This window comes from Carcharodon carcharias, chromosome 9 (assembly GCF_017639515.1).
Source record: "Carcharodon carcharias isolate sCarCar2 chromosome 9, sCarCar2.pri, whole genome shotgun sequence".
Taxonomy (NCBI): domain Eukaryota; kingdom Metazoa; phylum Chordata; class Chondrichthyes; order Lamniformes; family Lamnidae; genus Carcharodon; species Carcharodon carcharias.
In genome coordinates this window covers 95085469-95096561 of record NC_054475.1, presented here as the reverse complement: position 1 = coordinate 95096561, position 11093 = coordinate 95085469, and positions in this window count along the sequence as shown.

Here is an 11093-nt window from a genome sequence, read left to right as displayed (position 1 = left end):
GGCATGTCGGGCCAGCCCCCACCCCCCGCATGCCAACATCAAAATTCTGGCCTGTGTCTTTTTTTACTCTCCCTTAATCTAATCTTTCTTTCTAATTATTTTTCTGCATCTGATATGACATTGAGTTCACCCCCTTTAGTTCATATCTGAGCCCATCAATTTCATTGCTTAGGAGATACATAGTTGGTCCCAGATGCCCTGTTTCCCTCACAGTGCTGTTACCAGCTCATAACTTCAGTGATGTAGTAGACAAAATACTTTGAGCTGAAGGATACAAGTCCATGTGTAAATAATGGTGGATGCTATTAGATGCCCTGTCTCACCATTATTTTACCAGTCCGGTATACTTGGCCCATATTTCTAATTGTCCCAAGTGAATAAACAAAATGAAACTCTGAGTGATTGGATTTGTAATTTTTGTGTTCTGTGCTGGCTCCTGAATGATAGCTTTCAGAAAAATGAAGAGATTTTATTACTGCTTTCACTGGGTTAAACATTTGGCATCAGTAACTTTGTTTCTTTTAAATTATTTACATTAAATGTCAATCATACACTTGGTGACTTAATGGGTAAGTAATTATTTAATAATTTTACATGAGCATGTGTGAAGCCCTGGATACATGCTAAACTCAAGACGTTTAACCATATAGATAGCTACAGTGAATTTTTTGGTCAACTCAGAAATAAAAAGAACAGAGATTGGAAAGGTAGTCTCAGTTCATAGTTCAGCCTCATGTAAACAATGAGTTTAAAATTGTGCCACACAATAATTATAATGAACACACTACTGCGTTAGCAGGGTTTCTTGTAAATACTGTTTTAATAGCTTAATTTGTAATTTTCTCTCTTTATTAAAATAGCAAACAAATTTCAAACTAGCATGGTGCAAATTAGCTTCAAGTCGTATAGATCTCAATGCTTGCCTGAGAAAAACAACCTTTTACCAGTGTAATATTTTTTAACAACTTGTTCACATTCAAGGAAAGTAGAAAGCAGTGTTCCATAAGGATCAGCACTGCAGGTCCTGCTGGTATTCACACTTCACATTTATGATTTGAACTTAGGAATAAGTAAATCAATATCAAAATTTGCACATGATACCAAGCTGGAGAAGTACAGTTAATAATGAGGAAGAATGCAACACAATATAAGAACACATTGGAAAACTTGCAGATTGGGCAATGATATGGAAATTGAACTTTATGAGTAGAGATAAATATGAGTTGATGCACTTAGATAGCCAAAATAGAAACATCACCTAGGCCTTAGAAAAGAAGAAACTGGATGGGGTAGAAGAGCAAGACTACCTAGGGATACTGGTGAATAAATTGTTAAAAGCAGCACTGTAAATCAGCAAAGCAATTAAAAATACTAACAAACAACAGGGCTTTATTTCTAGGGGCATAGAGAATGCAAAAATAGCGAAGTTATGTTAAACTTGTGTAACCCTGATCAGACCATACTTGGACTGCTGTGCAGACTTCTGGAACCTATATTATAACAAAAACATAGAAACACTGGGAATGTGCAAAAAATAGTTTGAAGGATAACACCAGAACTGAGACATTACAGCCATTGGGAAAGATTGAACACGTTGTGCCTTCTTTCTTTAGAAAGAGGAAGAATTAAATGTGACCTTATAGATGCCTTTCAAATTATGAATGGGTTGAGCAGGGAAACATGGAGAAAATGTTTCCACCTTGTGGGAGAATCCAAAACTGGGGCCATAAATGCAAGATATATACTAATAAATCTAAGAGGGGAATCAGAAGAAGTTTCTATACTCAGAGAGTGGTTAGAATGTGAAACTCTAGCAAAGGGAGTGATTCAAGCAAATAGCTTAGGCGATTTCAGAAGGAAACTTGATGGCTACATGAGAGAAAGGGGAATAGGAAGAAATGCTAGAAAGGTTCAGATGAGGCAGAGGGAATGAGAGGAGATTCAAGTAGATTATAAACACAGCACAGACTTGATGGGCTGAATGGCTTGTTTCTGTGCACTGTATTCTATGTAATTCTATGTAACCTGTATGATATCTGTTTACCTAACACTTCCAAAAAGAGAGCAACTTTGCAAGATTTTACAACAATTACTGAGAATAGAAGGAGCTACCAGTAAGTAACTTGTTGAAAACTGAAAGGTTAGGCCTCAAAATAGAAATCTACAGGATCTTGAACAAACAAAATATTTCACTGCTTCCTGCAGAAATTTATACGGCTGCCTTAATCTAGACATGATCCTTTTCTTGTACTACAATGCCAGCCTTTCCTGCCTGTTGCATAATCAACTTATTTTAAAATTAACTGTTATAGTAATCCATTAGCAAAGGGCACACAGAGGTTTTGTTCAAAAAAAAAATAAAAGGACATTGTTTTCAAATAGTATCTAATAGGTCTTATCTCTGATGCTTTGATCTGGCTGTTTAGACTTTCTATTCAGATTCTAGCACAAATTTAAAAAGGACTAATAATGGTGGCGTGTCTTTTATATTTGTTTGATTTGAAAACCTTTAGCAGCATTTTACAAATTTGACTTTAATTGAAACTAACTTTGATACATAAAGAGGCAATTTCAAAAGAGTTATCTGGCACAAAACTAGTACTGCGTCCTTGCTACTTTAATGGCAATACTAACCCATTTAAAACAATGGGTGAAATTTAATCAATGCACACCTTTCCCGATGGTGGAACCAGAAGTGGACCCCACTTACATTTCTGTGTTGGAAGCTGACGCCTACAGGATTAATATGAAAATTTAAAGGGCCAGCGACGGGCATGTGAAACACATGCAATTATGTGCCGGGGTGCGTTTCCATTGGACTTGACAGTCAGCAGGTCTAGGCGTATAATAAAGGGGCTGCCTGAATAAACAGGGAGGCTCTGCATCAAGGCCATAGGTTCCACATCCACCTCCATTTGTCCTGTCATTTGGCTAATTTGTATTTGCAACTCTTCATTACCCTCAGCCTCCCCCAAACTTATTCCCCCCATCATCCACCTCATTAAAATCCATTATTCTGGGACCCCTCCCTCCAATCACATCCAAGCCCTCTGTAAGTACAATTTGAGATGTCAGAACAAAGACATAGACTGGCCCCACAGTTCAGCAATCCCTCCCTGTATATTCTTCTCCAGGCTGTCAGGAAACAGCAGGGTGTGTTCTTCTCAAGCGATGGCAACAAGATACCCTCCTGCCTGACCTAGGTGGATGGAGATTATAGAGGAGGTTAACATCCATGGGGTCCAACCAAGATTGTGGGTGCTCTGCTGGAAAGTGTCAGTGGCATGGTGGCATGGAATTATCCCTCACATGGGCATCAGGCTATGTACTATGTATTTGTGCAAATTTGCAGCTCGGCTAGATGAGTGAATGTGTTGTCAACCTCAAGACTGCATGGCATTTGAAGCCAAAGCATGAGACAGTTTGGCTTGAGTGAGCAATTGGATACAAGGTAACACACCGACGGGCCAATATGTGTGATAGGGATGCGTGCAAACAAGAGGGTCAGTTGGCATTTGTCAAGTCACTTACCCTGCAGGCCAAACAGACCCATAGTCAAAAGGAAAGGACAAGGTCAGGTGGAGGGTTGCCGATCTCAAAGTCCTCACCCCTGCTGAGGAAGGAGCCCTCCAAATTGCTGGGGAATGGGGAGGCCCAACCATTGTTGACAGCAAAGCTTGAGTGGCAAAGCATCAGAGTGAGAATGGATCCAACCTGGTGCCGCCATAATGGCGCTCAGGACCATGTGAGGGATTGTGCTGTATTCATAGATTCTGTGGAAACTCAAAACCTTCATTTTGTTCTTCTTTACAGGTACCTGCAATCCAGACCCCAAGCCTCAGCCATTGAACTCCACCTCTGGGATGATGACACTAGTGAACCAGATGATGCACCATCACCTTTCTGTCCCACACCCGGCATCAGCTCAGCTACACCCAGCCAGGTCATGGGTAGATTACGTTTAAAATCAGGGCCACATTCTTGCAAGTATGGCCCAGACATGCCCCAGCAGCTGAAGGAGGCTGTGACAGCCGAGGTCCCAGCAATCGGACGACTGCTGGGGATGAGGCCCCCCCTGAGCCCCATACTGGTGACAGGCTTCTGGTCATGGCCACAAGAGGCCTGCTGGAAATTCAGTAGTGGTTAGGGGAACATATGGCAGAGATGCCAGTTGTTATGTGTAGCTTTCCACAGAGTATGGAGGAGTCCATGAACACCATGAGGCATGTCTCAGGCATGTGAATGCATGGTTTCCTCCATGAATATGTTTGCAACCACCATGGAGATCCATGTTGAGCAATCAATCCATATATGCTCTGACCTGTGCTCTTGCACCCTAGCAATTGGCTCTGTACAGCAGTGGCTAGACAAGGGGTGGACGAGGCACCTTGCCCTCCCCCCAACTTCTCCTCTTCACCAGGGAGAAAGGAGGGTGTCATTGCATACCCAGATGGAGGAGGAGTGTGTGCCAGCTGCCCGGGGGCTTCCTGTCAGGACATGACCAAGCAAGGGGCCTCTCATCTTCGCCTCTACCATTGACCCCATTTCCTCTAGCAAGAGGAGCCAAGGTCCTGTGCAGGACACCCCCAGTAGGACAGAGCTCTCAAGGCCCCTGATCTACAAAGGAGGTAAGCCAAAGTCATCACACGCAATTGGGAATCACAGTCAGCAACCTGCCCCCACCTCAGCTGCTGATGCCAGGCTCACACCAAAACATAATGGTAGGAAAATAAAGCTTAAGAATTTATGAGAGCTCAAAGGTGGCATGGGTGTTTTAAAAAAATTCACTTTGTCACAAATAAACATTGCATATATTGTTTTCACTTTATCCATGTCTATATCATTACCCCTTTTAGGGACTTGATTAGAGAACTAACTATACTGGCATACCTCATGGTTGGCACTCATTGATGGCTGCAGGGGGATGTTAGACATTTCTTTCATTGTGGAGGAGACTTTTGGTGTTGTATGTTTGTGCTCAGCCTTTATTTAATGTTCACGCGTGTGTCCATGTAGATGGTCGTCTGCCTGTCACATATAGACGAAGATGTGGACTCTGCAGACACTTCATTATATGCAGTGTCAAGGGGATTTTCTGAGATTATGGGTGGAATTTTCTGTGCTCGCTGGCAGTGGGCATGATAGGGGACATGTGGGGACAATATGACGCGATCGGTTTCACGACAGCAGGAAGGCAGGTTGCAATCTTCTGCTCAGCCCGACGATGGCGGGCCACATTTCCCGCCAACAGTTGTCGGGGACCTCATTATAATACATCAGCACATCATTAAAACACCCATCCCCCCAGGCTCTTGGACCCCTGCTGGATCATCCGTCTTTGTCAGCGGGATAGCACATCGACAAGTTTCACAACAGCACACAGGCGACGTGTACTTGGCGGCCTCCACTTTGAGGGAACTGAGGTGAGTGAACAGTAACGTTCTGTGGAGCTTGCCAGTGTCGCCTGTTTATTTGCAGGCTTCAGGAGCACTGGGGGGCCAGGGTGAAGTGCCGCCCTGTTTTGGAGGCGCCTGTTGCTGTTGTCAGGGTTGGTGTCCGGGGGCAATTGCTGCCCAGCCTCGGAGGCATCTGCTGCTGTTCTGAGGGGTGGCCAGAACTCTCCAGGAAGCATTAAGGGGCAGTCACACATGGTCAGGAAAGGTGCTAAGTACACCCATGCTAATCAGGTTTCTCTCTTTCATGCCACAGGAGGTCCACATCAGCAGCATGAAGCCTAGTGACCTAACTGTATGCCTGATGGCCTACAGAGAGTGAAGAAGACGGAGGAGAGACCGACTGAGGCTCCTGGCCGCGCAAAGGCAGGAGTAGCAACCTCAGGAAGCAGGGGCTGCTGGGGCTCCCACACACTGCCCAGGAGCAACAGTGAGCCATGGCTGGTCAGCGCCTAGCAATACCCAGGACCTATAGATGCCGCCTGTCAATCCTGCAGATGACCGAGAACCAGTGTCACCGATGACTGCATGCCTAGGGACCTGATGGCTCACATCTGCCACTTACTGCAAGACATGGCGCCAAGGGGACATGGATGGCATTCACTACCTGTGGCTGTGAAAGTGACAGCGATACTCAATTTCTATGCCAGTGACTCCTTTCAGGGCTCCACAGGTGACCTCCGGGGATCTCACAAGCCGCCACCCAGAAATGCATCAAGGGCACACAACTTTGTGCATTTCACCCAGGATTGGGACAGCCAGGATGCAGGGACCATTGGATTCACCCTGATCTCGGAATTTCCACAGGTGCAGGGTGCAATTGACTGCACTCATGTGGCGCTCTAGTCTCCATCGCTACGTACGGTGGACTACATCAACCACAAGGGATTCCACTCACTGAATGTGCAGCTGGTGTGCGACCACCAGGAACACATCCTGCAGGTCTGTGTACGGTTTCCAGGGAGTGTGAACGACGCCTACATCCTCAATCAGCCACAGATCCCTGGAGTCTTCCAGGGTCCACAGAGGCTGCAAGGTTGGCTCCTCTGGGACAAGGCCTACCTGCAAAGGCCATGGCTGATGACACCTGTGCGGTGGCCTCAGACTGCAGCAGAGCAATGATATAATGAGGGTCATGCTGCAGCTCGCTTGGTAGACTGGTCTGGTGGAGCCCTGCAATACAGTCCGCAGAGGGTGTCATGCTTCGTCGTTGTCTGCTGTGCCCTTTACAACCTGGCTCCGCAATGGGGAGATGAACTGGCTGAGGAGGAGATGGAGAAGCTGCACGTCTCCTCTGATGTTGGCATTCTGACGCTATCACCTCAGACTGAAGGCGGACAGACTCCTCCATTGTGCCTTGCAATCTGAGGAGTGCAGTGGACATCTCTTCCTGATGTTCCTGAGCTTGCCTTTGCAGCTCCAGCAACTGCGACATGGCTGAGTCCAGAGGCTCATCATCTGACTCAGACTTGCAAATTTCTGGCCTCTAACAGTCCTCCGAATGCCGGGGACCTGGGGAGTCCCTGCCACCTCCTGATATTGGTCAGACAGTGTGATGTGATCACCAGACTGTGATCCCGAGGCTAATCTAAAGCCAGGTCCCACTGAGGTGTGAGTCTCTGCACTGGTGGAGGGTGTGGGTGAGCGCTGTGATGGGACTTGGAGGAGGATGCCTTCAGGTTCCTCTTTGAAGGTTTTTTCAGGGCTTGATTGGAGGCCCTGGGTCATGGACTTTGTCGGCTGTTTGGCAGATGTGACTGTGAAAGCAAGGAGAGATAATTAGTGCATGGCAGTGGTCTGTGAAAGAGGACACATCATTCACAGCATGAATGTTGCACTGCTGGATCCTCACATGGTAGAGCAGCACCGACCTCACTGTCAGCACAGGACTGGTCCTGGTCATCGCCAGCCAGCTAGCTGGCTGTTTTCAAAGTCCCTGAGGACCTTGATTTCGGGCATTCCACCACCCATCTGTGAGCTTTCTCTCTTGTTGTGTGCCAGCTTGTCTTGCATGGATAGAGATGGAGAAAGTGTTAGTAGGATGCCTGCCTGGCCTGTGCAGGTGGTAAGTGGTCCCATGGACGAGATGAGAACAATGACAGTGAGTGTGAGAGAGTGAATGGTGATGTCCCTGGAACTGGCAGTGAGTGGGGGCCCTGTGAATGTGTGCTGGGTTTGTGAGTGTGTGAACTGAGAGTGATGAGAAGAGTGACTTACCCTGGTGGAACAGAGGAGATCATTCATCCACTTGCAGCACTAGGTGGCTGTCCTCTTCTGAAGGGCATTGGTGCTGACCATTGCTGTCACCACCTCCCATGCTGGATTGGTCACCTCATTGCCCATCCTGTAGCCAGAGCAGGGATATAGGACATCCCGACCGGCCTTCACGGCATCCAGCTGTCACTCAAGGGACCCGTCATTAAACCCGGGGGCTGTGGTCTTTTTCCCTTTGTTGGCCATGTCTCCCGGGCAGCAGTGGGAAGCTGGTAGTGATGAGCAGTGTGCTGGCAGCTGCCTTTTAAACATGGCTGCTGGTATGATGCAACAGCAGGGTGATGGTGGGAGAACGAATGAGAGCCCATCCACCATGGAAATGGTGTGTTTCCTGGGAATGCATAAATAATGAGGCAGGCTTGGGACAAGACGGTGTGAAAACCCACCATTGCCGTCAGCAGGTAGGACTCCATTTTGCCCGCCCACTACTGTACTTATTGCAAATTTGGGAAAATTCCACCCTGTGTTTCACAGGGACAATTAAACTGCTTTATGTGAAGTCACTGACCTGTAATGATGCAGCGTGTTTGAGAGATATTGGTTATTATAGGTTGCTTGACGTATGCCCACTGGCTCATTAGTTCTCCTGGGTAACAATCTTCCAATAGCAAGTGTGTATGACAGACATCCACTCCCTTTGCTATTCTAGGTGAGAGAAGATGCAGGTTCAAAGGTAGCTCCAGGAGCGGAAGCTGGCAGGGGTTGGTAAACATCCCGAGCAGGCAAATCTGTCTGTCCCAGTGATGGGAAAATGGTCATGTATGTTCCTCAATCATGGGCAAACCTTGTGTGTATAAGATTGCCCCTGGCCTTCATGGTATGTCTCTCCAGGCCCTGCCATTCTTCAGAGTCTCAAGCATATTCATGTATTCTTATCAGGCTTATCCCATTCATCCTCATCTGAAGAGGAGTGTTGTTCCTCCTGGTTGTCCTGACCACCGCATTACATGGCCACATTGCGCAGTGCAAAATCTACCACCACTTTCCATGAAACATGGTGTGGTGTGGCCTACAGAGCCCTTCCAGACCTATCCAGGCAGCAGAAGTGCTTTTTTAACATGCCAATGGTCCGTTTGATGATGGCTCGGCTCAAGGTGTGAGCATTATTGTAGCATTCTTCCGCTGTGGGGATGCCTCACTGGTGTCATCTACCAGGCCCAGAGAGGATAGTGCTTGTCACCATGATCCAGCCGTCCATCAGGGCAGGGACCTTGAAAAGCTCAGGAAGCTGCAAATTCCACAAGAGGTACAAGTCATGGGAGCTCCCTGGGAAATGAGAACAGAGCTGCATGATTCCTGTCTTGTGGTCACAAACTAGTTGAACATTTAGAGATTGGAATCCCTTGCTGTTCACATATGCCACTGGCTGTTTCCAGGGTGCTCTAATAGTAACATGAGTGCAGTCAATTACCCCTTGCATTCTGAGAAAATGAGCAATGACTGTGAAGCCCATTGCCCTTGCCGTCTGGCTGTTATCATCTGTGGTGAATCTGATGAACTCATTGGTGATGGAAGAGGGCGTTGGTCACCTCTTTGATGCCCCTGTGTGTGGCAGTCTACGATATGCCACACATTACCCATGGAGCCCTGGAAGCAACCGGTGGTGAAAAAGTTGAGCACCACAGTCACTTTGAGGGCCACTGACTTGGGGGTGCTGCCAAATCCATCGGGCTGCAGTCCTGATGCGTTATCTGGCACCACTTCCTGCAGCAGCCTCGGGTGTCTCTGGCATTGCCTCTCAGATATCTAGCAGTAGTGTGTCCATGTCCTGAACATACGTTACCACACTGGTGACCTCCTTCTCATGCCTTCCCTGGTTGGCTGCCTCCTGACCATCCTCCCCTGGTGCTGCCTGCCTGCTGCTGGCCTTGTGGCCTCAGCTGTTGCAGGCGAGAGCTCTCCTTTGTCACATCCTCTCCTCCTGCTCCGGTTGTAGGGAGATTGGGTATGTGAGATCCATAGGTGGACTGTGTGAGAAAGGCAAACAGTGGTTTAAGAACCTGTGTCCATGGGTTTCTTCCAGCTGCTGAGCAATGAGATGTTGTGCTCCTCCAATTGTCCACACCCAAAATTGCAACCACCCCACACAGGAATCCTCCACGCTGCACTCCTGGCAGCTACAAGCGAGGTTTTCAAAGTGAACTGAGTTCTGAAGAAAAAAATAATGGTAGATTTTATACTACTATCTTTAATATTTGAAAATAATGTCCAGGTTTTTTTGGACCTTGCAAAAAATAATATTGAGAAATAAGGATTTTCTTATTGAGGCACTGTCTTCATTGAAAATGGTTTTAGCAAATATATTATCAACTTGTAAACATATATATGATTCAATGGCACATATATATACATATATATAATTAAAAATGCATCAATGTGTCATGGTGCAGTTTAAAAGAATCAAAGTCGCTCTTTCGTTTTTCCAAAGTCAAAGTTTGCTCAACACTCACCATTGAGAAACATATCATTAATGATCAGTTTTGTATCTTATTGACATTCATATTGTCTTGGGGTTCTTAATTATCTAGCATCAAATGATAAAGAATGAACAAATGTTTATCAGGGACCAATAAGAAAATTAACAAAAAAGATTAAGAAAAAATTTAATTCTTTTGCCAAATTTGCAAGTTGTTGCTTGACCTCGAGAGCAGTGCTGCTGCCTGACATCAACTCGCTGTCAGCGTTCATCAAATGTGAATTGTGTTCACAAGTTAGGTCATAGTCCTAAACTCGGAGTAGCAAAATGGTGAAAGATAATTTATTTGGTTATAATGCATAGAACAGTGATAAAGGTCTAGTGGAAAGGTACAATTCTAGCAAAGCCACACCCACTTTGAAATCAGGAGCAGGAGAATGCCCCTTGAGGCCTACCTTCAGCTCAATGGCAGTTAAGTGTTTTTAATAATTTTAAACTTTTTCTTTAACCTTTTAATCCTAGTTCCCCATCCCAGCATCCCGTTCTCACCTCTGTCCCCCGATCACTGGGACCCCCAACTCTGCTCACCCCCATTAACACAACAGCCACTCCTCAGCTGAGTCCCGCCGCCCACCCCCTCCTTCTCCCCTGGCGTTGCTCATCGCCCTTCCCCAAGCTGCCCAGGAGCTCCTCAGTGTTAGCATGGTGTTTGTTACAGAACTTAAAGAAGTCTTGATAGTCTTCTGTATGTTAGCAGCAAGTCTTCAGTAACTACATGTAACTATATACAGCTATACAGCAAAGGGTACAGGTATGGAGGTCTTATCACGTCTCTGGCCAACACTATATTGACCCTGTCTCTGGATCATATGCCTTCTTACATCACTATGTGGGCAGTACTGTACTCAGTCTCATGTTCACTACGTATATACCAAACCCTTCTACTACAC